Here is an 8,085-nt window from a genome sequence, read left to right on the forward strand (position 1 = left end):
AAAGACATAGGCAAGAATTGGTTTACTAACAGAGTGGTGGATGAGTGGAACAGGCTTGGGGGCCATGTTGTGGGTGCCAATACCATAGATACATTCAAGAAGAGGTTAGATAAAGCCATGGCCTTGTATAGCCTAACCAGCCTCTTGCAGACTCCTTATGTTCTTAACTCTTGCATAAGGAGTTTGGACACAAACCATTTCATAATATATATCAAAGCATTTGTGATCAGATTATGCATCATATATTTTTGGGGGTTTAAATATCATGGCACAAACTTGGCCCATCGCTGCTACACGGTAAAGCCACAAACTTGGCCCGTCACTGCTGCCGGGTTAATGGAGCAGCCACCTGTGTCTGAGCCAAGATGTCTGGATGTCTCTGCCGCTGCCTCTCCGCATGTCTGAGTCTCCCTGTACTTCCAGTGTGTTGCCCCGCCTGGAGAGACACGTTGATGGAGGTGGCCGTGTGTGTCACCCTTTGCCTGTATCCTCTGGCGCCCAGGTAAACAATGATAATGATTATGATAATACCAATAATAGTAATGAATATAATAATACCAATAATAGTAATGAATATAACAATACCAATAATAGTAATGAAATGATAATCAGTCAAATAACAAGATCATTAAATACTGTTGCTCTTGTATAATTTTCATAGTGTGTCTAATTCTCCGTCACTGTCTCCTGGGTTGTGTCTAAGTCGGTCTTGTTCTTTCAGAGGCGCGTAAGCGGAGAGCATCGGCGCAGCGCGGGAGCAGCACGTCAGGGTGTAGGGTGTTTGTTTAGCTGGTGTAGGGTGTTAGGGTGTTAGGGTGTTAGGTGTAACAACGGTTGGCTCTTTCACAGAACGGGTGTGACTCCGTTCTGCGTTTGAGTCTTCCACCTTCAGACGGTCTCCCTCCGAGATGTCTGAAGTTTTTTTGTCGGTTTTCTCCGTAGGAGGAAGCCGACTCTAGCTACTCTGGCCTCTCTTCCGGGGGTCAGAGCGGTCGGGCTCTGCTTGGCCAGGCGTTAGTCTTTCGCGTTGTCTCCGCCGACGTTTTGCCAGACTCTTCCGTAAGGTTGAGCCTGGCTTTTTTATTAGGTGGATCAGGCTGCCTTCTTCCAAGGAGTCTGATGGGAGTGGAGTCTTGTTTTTGGTGTATGTCTGTGGGTACTTAGTGGGTAAGGGAGGGTGGGGTAGAATGGTTGGTGGGCTGGAAGTGGGTTGGGGGATGAGCCTCCTGGGATTTGGGTTGTGTCGAGCCTTACCGCCTGGTGTGTTGGGTAACCTTCACGCCAGGGGGGGGGTGCCAAGACCATATCCATCTCCTGGGCAGGGCGATTCCCCTTTCCCATGCCAACTGGCCCTCCTCCGTCTGCCTCCCCAAACCCCCGCTGAGTGCTTGTGTGTGTTATTTTATTTAGGATGTCTTTTTTTTCTATGCCTTTTTCCCGTGTGTTTATACCCAATAGCTAGCGTGTGTGTGTGTGGCAGTCCGGAGGCGCGTGCAGCGAGGACATCACATCACGTCACTACGGTATATCCACGGTATTTGGTTTAGTGTGTGCTGTGTGTGTTTGTGTGTGTGATGGCAGGCCTGCCGTGTGTTTGACCTTTTGCTGTGTGTTGCTGTGTGACTGCTAGGATTTCATTTCTATGTATGTTTTTTTCCCCATAACCCCCTTCCTCCCTAGCTCTTTAGCTGTTGTGTGCAGGCGCTGGGTGGATGCTGGGCGACCAACGGTGGCGGTGTGCAACGCGGGAGCTGCTGAGGTTTGGGGTAGCACTACGGTGCAGGTTATGTAGGGTGTGTGAGTTTTTTTTTTGTGTGAGTGTCTTTTTTTTGTGTGGGGACTTAGCTAATCACTGTGTCAGGAAGGCATGGGCGTGGCCGTCTGTCCATCAGGCCGACGGGCGGGTGTGCCACCTGGCAGTCAGGCTAGCAGGTGACAGGCAAGCTATCTGGTGGTCAGGCTGTCAGTCGGGCCATCAGATAGGTAGGCAGGCCACCTTGCGGTCGGGTTGTCGGGCGGGCACCCCACCCTCGGTCAGGTAGGCAGGCAGCAGCGTCTACGCTGAACCGTACGGCCACACGTACGAACGCACGGAACCCGTACGCTACGTTCCGCCGCACTGACGCTCGTCGTACCTCTGCTCGCACGCTTGCGGGCGGGTAGGGGGCGGGGGGCGGATGGGCGGACGGGCGGGCGTACGTGGGAACGGGCGGGCGGACGGGTGGTCGGGCGGGTAGGGAGTCGGAGCAACGCTTGAAAGACGCGCAGATAGATGTCAGATTCTCCCGTAGGGAGGTCTGGCAAGGTGATAGTTTAGGCGGCGGAGTTGTGCGGGCCAGTCTGTGTTACAGCTTTGCCGTCAGGGTAGCTCCTTACGAGCTGCCCAAACTGAGGACCAGTTTTCCTCACAGGAGGAGGCTGGTGGGGCCTAGGGTGTTAGGGGTACGACGGTTGGCTCTTTCACAGAACGGGTGTTTTCCGTTCTGCGTTTGAGTCTGCCGCCTTTGGGCGTCTCCCTCTGAGATGTCGGTTAGGATTTCTTTTTTTTATATGTCCGTGTGTGTAACTGTTGCCTTTTAGCCTGTTGTGTTCCTGAGCAGCAAGAAGAGGCGGCTGTGGTGACCCGCCCGATGCGGAAGGCTTCTGGGCCCTGTCGGGGGCACCTCTCTGGCTGACTGGTTGACCAGGCTTTGACCAGGTGGCCGGGGAGGCGCATCCTCGCTGGGCGGGGTCTGGGGGCCCTCCGTCTTGGGGAGGTCGCTGCAGCAGGAGGAGGTAACTACTGCTGGTTTTGTAAGGCATTGTGGTTGAGAGCACCTTGCAGCTGTAACGCGAATTTCGTTCCGTAATAAACAATGTACCGCCATGCTGCCTGTCCTTCCTCCCTCCCAGCACTGTGTACGTCTGTGTGTGTGTGTGTTGCTTAATTCTCCCTCCCAGCACTGTGTACGTCTGTGTGTGTGTGTTGCTTAATTCTCCCTCACTGCACTGTGCGTACGTCTGTGTGTGTGTGTTGCTCTGTCTCTCTCTCTCAATCGCTCTCTCTGTTTCTGTCTCTCTGTCTCTCTGTCTTTCTCTCAATCTCTGTCTTTCTCTCTCTCTCTCTCTCTAGTTAGTAAAGAACAGGCAACGTTTGCCATGGAAGACTCTACAGTATACATAAGAGTCTACAGTGTACATCCCAACCCTCTACGGCCGTTGCTGCTCCACCCGGGCATTACCACATCCACCCGGGTCTACAAGAAACCTCCACGGCCGAGCCTCAACCACAGAACACACCGCTACCGTTGATGAGGTTCCACGCCCCGGACTACCGCCATGTTAGCCTCCATAATAGTCCTCGGCGCACTTGTTCTGAGACGTCCTGGTGAGTGGGTGTCCTAATTGCCTTTACTGATAATGTCACAGGTACCCAATGGTTCAGGTGTGGCTTCGGATATTTTTGTTATTGTGTCGTAAATATCCAGTGATTATTTCCGAGTCGCTGAATGTTCATCGCACACAGTTTGTCTTTGAGTAAAAACACTGATTAATATCCATGATCGGTTAGGTTACAAACTCCCTCGATTTCAGACTGGAGAGCTACACAACACTGGTCATCCGCTGAGTGGTTGAATTCCTGGTCTACCGGCCCCTGGAGGAGTGGTCGATTGCCTGGTCTACCGTGGATATGAGTGGTTGATTCCCTGGTCTACCCCTGGATGACGCGGCTGTTCCTATGCAGGGGAAGACTCACACAAGCGATAAGGTAAGGTTTTAATGGCTGGGTTTACAAGAGGTTTTAATAGCTGGGTTTACAAGAGGTTTTAATGGCTGGGTTTACAAGAGGTTTTAATGGCTGGGTTTACAAGAGGTTTTAATGGCTGGGTTTACAAGAGGTTTTAATGGCTGGGTTTACAAGAGGTTTTAATGGCTGGGTTCAAGAGAGGTTTTAATAGCTGGGTTTACAAGAGGTTTTAATAGCTGGGTTCAAGAGGTTTTAATGGCTGGGTTTACAAGAGGTTTTAATGGCTGGGTTTACAAGAGGTTTTAATAGCTGGGTTCAAGAGAGGTTTTAATAGCTGGGTTCAAGAGAGGTTTTAATAGCTGGGTTTACAAGAGGTTTTAATAGCTGGGTTTACAAGAGGTTTTAATAGCTGGGTTCAAGAGAGGTTTTAATAGCTGGGTTTACAAGAGGTTTTAATGGCTGGGTTTACAAGAGGTTTTAATAGCTGGGTTCAAGAGAGGTTTTAATAGCTGGGTTCAAGAGAGGTTTTAATAGCTGGGTTCAAGAGAGGTTTTAATAGCTGGGTTTATAAGAGGTTTTAATAGCTGGGTTCAAGAGAGGTTTTAATGGCTGGGTTTACAAGAGGTTTTAATGGCTGGGTTTACAAGAGGTTTTAATAGCTGGGTTTACAAGAGGTTTTAATGGCTGGGTTCAAGAGAGGTTTTAATGGCTGGGTTTACAAGAGGTTTTAATAGCTGGGTTAACAAGAGGTTTTAATGGCTGGGTTTACAAGAGGTTTTAATGGCTGGGTTTACAAGAGGTTTTAATAGCTGGGTTCAAGAGAGGTTTTAATAGCTGGGTTCAAGAGAGGTTTTACTGGCTGGGTTTACAAGAGGTTTTAATAGCTGGGTTCAAGAGAGGTTTTACTGGCTGGGTTTACAAGAGGTTTTAATGGTACATATCTACTGAATGTTGCAATGTTACATATCTTGACATGCTCTCAGGGTAAGGAGTGTTCTGATATGGTGCCTTCCCCCCCCTCCCCCAGCACCTGTCGGACCTGGAGACTACCCCCTGAGCCTGACGGTGGAGCTGTGGGCCCTGCACCAGACCCACCCCTCCCCCCACACCACCCACAGCAGGGGCAGGGCGTTGAGATTCCCCCCACAGGCTAAGACAGGGAGGGACTTGAAGATCCAGGTTTTTGTCATCTGCACAGGAGTTGACACATGGTATTTGGGAGCAGCGAGTAGCGGGCTTTTTTTTTTTAATATAGTTTCCTCTTTTGTGTGTGCCCTTGAGCTGTCTCCTTTGTTGTAGAAAAAAATACTTGACAAGGCTTTCATAGGTGTTTGGGGCATTTCCAGGGGTAGTTTAATGACCCTGGTGGTAGTCTGACCCTTCCTCTGCACAATGAACTTGAAAAAAACGCTCATAAAAATGCAGATATTAACCCAGTAGCAGCGGGGATCATGTTTCTTAATGGTCCCTCCAAGCGAGAAAAATGAGAAAAAATCACCCCTCACACAAACCATTTCATATATATCAAAGCATTTGCGATCAGATTATGTATCATCTATTTTTTGGGGTTTATATCATGGCACAAATTTGGCCTGTCGCTGCTACACGGTAAAGCCACAAATTTGGCCCGTCGCTGCTACCGGGTTAACCTCATTATCATGTTAAAATCCCTGTATCTTACTGTTATCTTCCTCTCCCTCTATATTATTTGTCAATCTCTCTCTTTCTCTCTCTCCCACAGATGTCTAAGGTTTCACCCATGCAGCTGAAGGGTGCCAATGCCTACACATGCATCGACCACAGGTGTGCGCTGGACATTGCCTACAATTCATGGTGCAAATGGTATGTTGGAGGAATTCTTTGATGTATTTGAGGGACTGGGATGCCTGCTGGATGGTACAGGTAAATTACTTGGCTGAGAGATCCCGGGTTCAATTCCCGGGCAGAGTGGAAAAATTTGGGCAGCTTTTCCGATACCCTACGCCCCTGTCCACCCAGCAGTGAATGGGTACCAGGTATTAATCGGGGGTTGTGTCCCGTCTCCTGGGGTCTGTTCCCTTCTCCTATAATCCTTTCCTCTTCTGTCTCTCTCCGGCATATGACCACAGATGTTGCACCCACTAAACAAAACTTTCCTTCCTTCCCTTTCTGTCTCTCTCCGGCATATGACCACAGATGTTGCACCCACTAAACAAAACTTTCCTTCCTTCCTCTTCTGTCTCCCTCCGGCATATGACCACAGATGTTGCACCCACTAAACAAAACTTTCCAACAGTTGAATTACAGTTTGGTCCAAGTGCTGTCCCTGTGGCTCACCCTCCTAGAGAAATACCTGTTGCTCTGAGGGATAAACTTAAGAAGGAATTAGACCATATGGAAAGACTAGGTGTCATTGTTGAAGTAAATAAGCCCACAGATTGGCTCAATAGTATGGTTATTACATGTGGCATCCTTGTGTGTTACAGCTAATATATATACTGTGTCATCTGCATATAAAAGTAGTGGATAGGAAACACTAATTGACATACCATTTACATAACATAAGAATAAAATAGCTCCCAGGATTTATATATATTTATTTATTTTCTTTTAATCAAGGTTTTAGTAAGAAGAGGAACCCTGTACCCTGCCTTCCACTACACACACACACACACACACACACACACACACACACACACACACACAAACACACACACACACAAAAATATATATATAAAAAAATAGCCCAGTGATTTTTCCATTTCTTTACTTGCCTCCTAAAACATAACCCACCCTCGTTTGACCCCACCATGACCTCCCGCGACCTAACCTAACCTGACCTGACCTTTCCCAGGGAGCGTCAGCGGAGATCGAGCTGGCGGAAGGTTGGCGGCCGGGTCAAGCTCGCAACGGACAAGGAGTTCTGTGAGATGTGCTCGGCCGATGTTGTTGACCTCGGCCACATCAATCTTACTAAGGTGGTGGAGGTGTGGAAACTACATCTACATTGACGACGGACTCAAGGAGATCGCTGAGACTACTACTACTACTATTACTATTACTATCCTCTATACTGATATATGTACTATTAAATCCTCTATACAGCTACTATGTGTACTATTGAATCCCTTATATAGTACTTCCATGACAGCTGATACTACTACTACTACTACTACTATGACCACTCAATCCCTGGTAAGTACAATGTCATTATCATCATCATTATTTAGGTTAAGGTCCATTTAATTCAATCTTCCTGAGCGGTTGGACGCTTTATGGCTCTCCTCCATTCTACTCTGTCTTCCCCCCAATGCTTATACGGTCCTATCAATCCCAAGTCTTCCTGTACACACCTTCTCCATGTTTTCCTAGGTCTACCAACTGGTCTCCTTCCTTCTACCTCCATTCTACTCTGTCTTCTGCCCAATGCTCATCCAATCCCATCAATGCCAAGTCTTCCTGTATACACCTTCTCCATGTTTTCCTAGGTCTACCAACTGGTCTCCTTCCTTCTACCTCCAATCTCTCCAACACTCCCAGCACTGTATCCTCCCCTGCTCTCTTTACATGTCCAAACCATCGGAGTCTTTCCCTTCTGAGCACTGTTTCCAGGTCCTCTACTAAAACTCCCAGCACTGTATCCTCCCCTGCTCTCTTTACATGTCCAAACCATCGGAGTCTTTCCCTTCTGAGCACTGTTTCCAGGTCCTCTACTAAAACTCCCAGCACTGTGTCCTCCCCTGCTCTCTTTACATGTCCAAACCATCTGAGTCTTTCCCTTCTGAGCACTGTTTCCAGGTCCTCTACTAAAACTCCCAGCACTGTGTCCTCCCCTGCTCTCTTTACATGTCCAAACCATCGGAGTCTTTCCCTTCTGAGCACTGTTTCCAGGTCCTCTACTAAAACTCCCAGCACATGTCTCTGCCAAATATTTCCCTCTCCCTGCCAAATCACTCTCTCCCTGCCTGTGTCCCTGCCATATCTCTCCCTCCCTGCCAAATCTAGCCTCTCCTCCTTACCTAACCTACCTTACCCTACCCTAAGCTACCCTAACCTCCCTGTCTCTCTATCCACCAGGTTGACAAGCCCGTCCATGGGTGAAGAAGCCTTGTCCTACCTGTGAGTGAGTGGATACTGTGATGGCAATTCACGGAACGGTGGTTCAATCTCGCCCGGTGCCACCCAGCTGGGGTTTTTCAGCCGCTGCCGAGTGGCTTAAAACTACCCACATGCTGTCCAGAAGACCACCTATCAACCCGGACTCTAGATTCTAGGATTAAAGATGAGCTCCGGGAGGGCAGCATGAGCCAATGCAAGATGGCGTATGTATATACTTATGAATGTATACACTTAGAATATCTCTTTGATAAGGCTTTCGT

The 8,085-nt window shown here is 48.5% G+C and overlaps 2 long non-coding RNA genes across 3 annotated transcripts; both read left to right on the forward strand.

The window, feature by feature from the left end:
* Nucleotides 1–3,132: 3,132 nt before the first annotated feature.
* LOC126990026 (uncharacterized) lies at nt 3,133–7,620 on the forward strand. Of its 2 annotated transcripts, XR_007743951.1 has the most exons (5): nt 3,133–3,367; nt 3,574–3,748; nt 4,755–5,569; nt 6,561–7,411; nt 7,505–7,620. It is a non-coding gene; the product is annotated as an uncharacterized LOC126990026 (long non-coding RNA). The 2 variants fall into 2 exon arrangements; XR_007743950.1 differs by lacking the exon at nt 7,505–7,620 and having other exon boundaries at nt 6,561–7,498.
* On the forward strand, nt 3,758–4,201 carry LOC126990027 (uncharacterized). The gene is made up of 3 exons (XR_007743952.1): nt 3,758–3,903; nt 3,977–4,026; nt 4,152–4,201. It is a non-coding gene; the product is annotated as an uncharacterized LOC126990027 (long non-coding RNA).
* Nucleotides 7,621–8,085: the final 465 nt, after the last annotated feature.

This window comes from Eriocheir sinensis, unplaced genomic scaffold (genome assembly GCF_024679095.1).
Source record: "Eriocheir sinensis breed Jianghai 21 unplaced genomic scaffold, ASM2467909v1 Scaffold1423, whole genome shotgun sequence".
Taxonomy (NCBI): Eukaryota; Metazoa; Arthropoda; class Malacostraca; order Decapoda; family Varunidae; genus Eriocheir; species Eriocheir sinensis.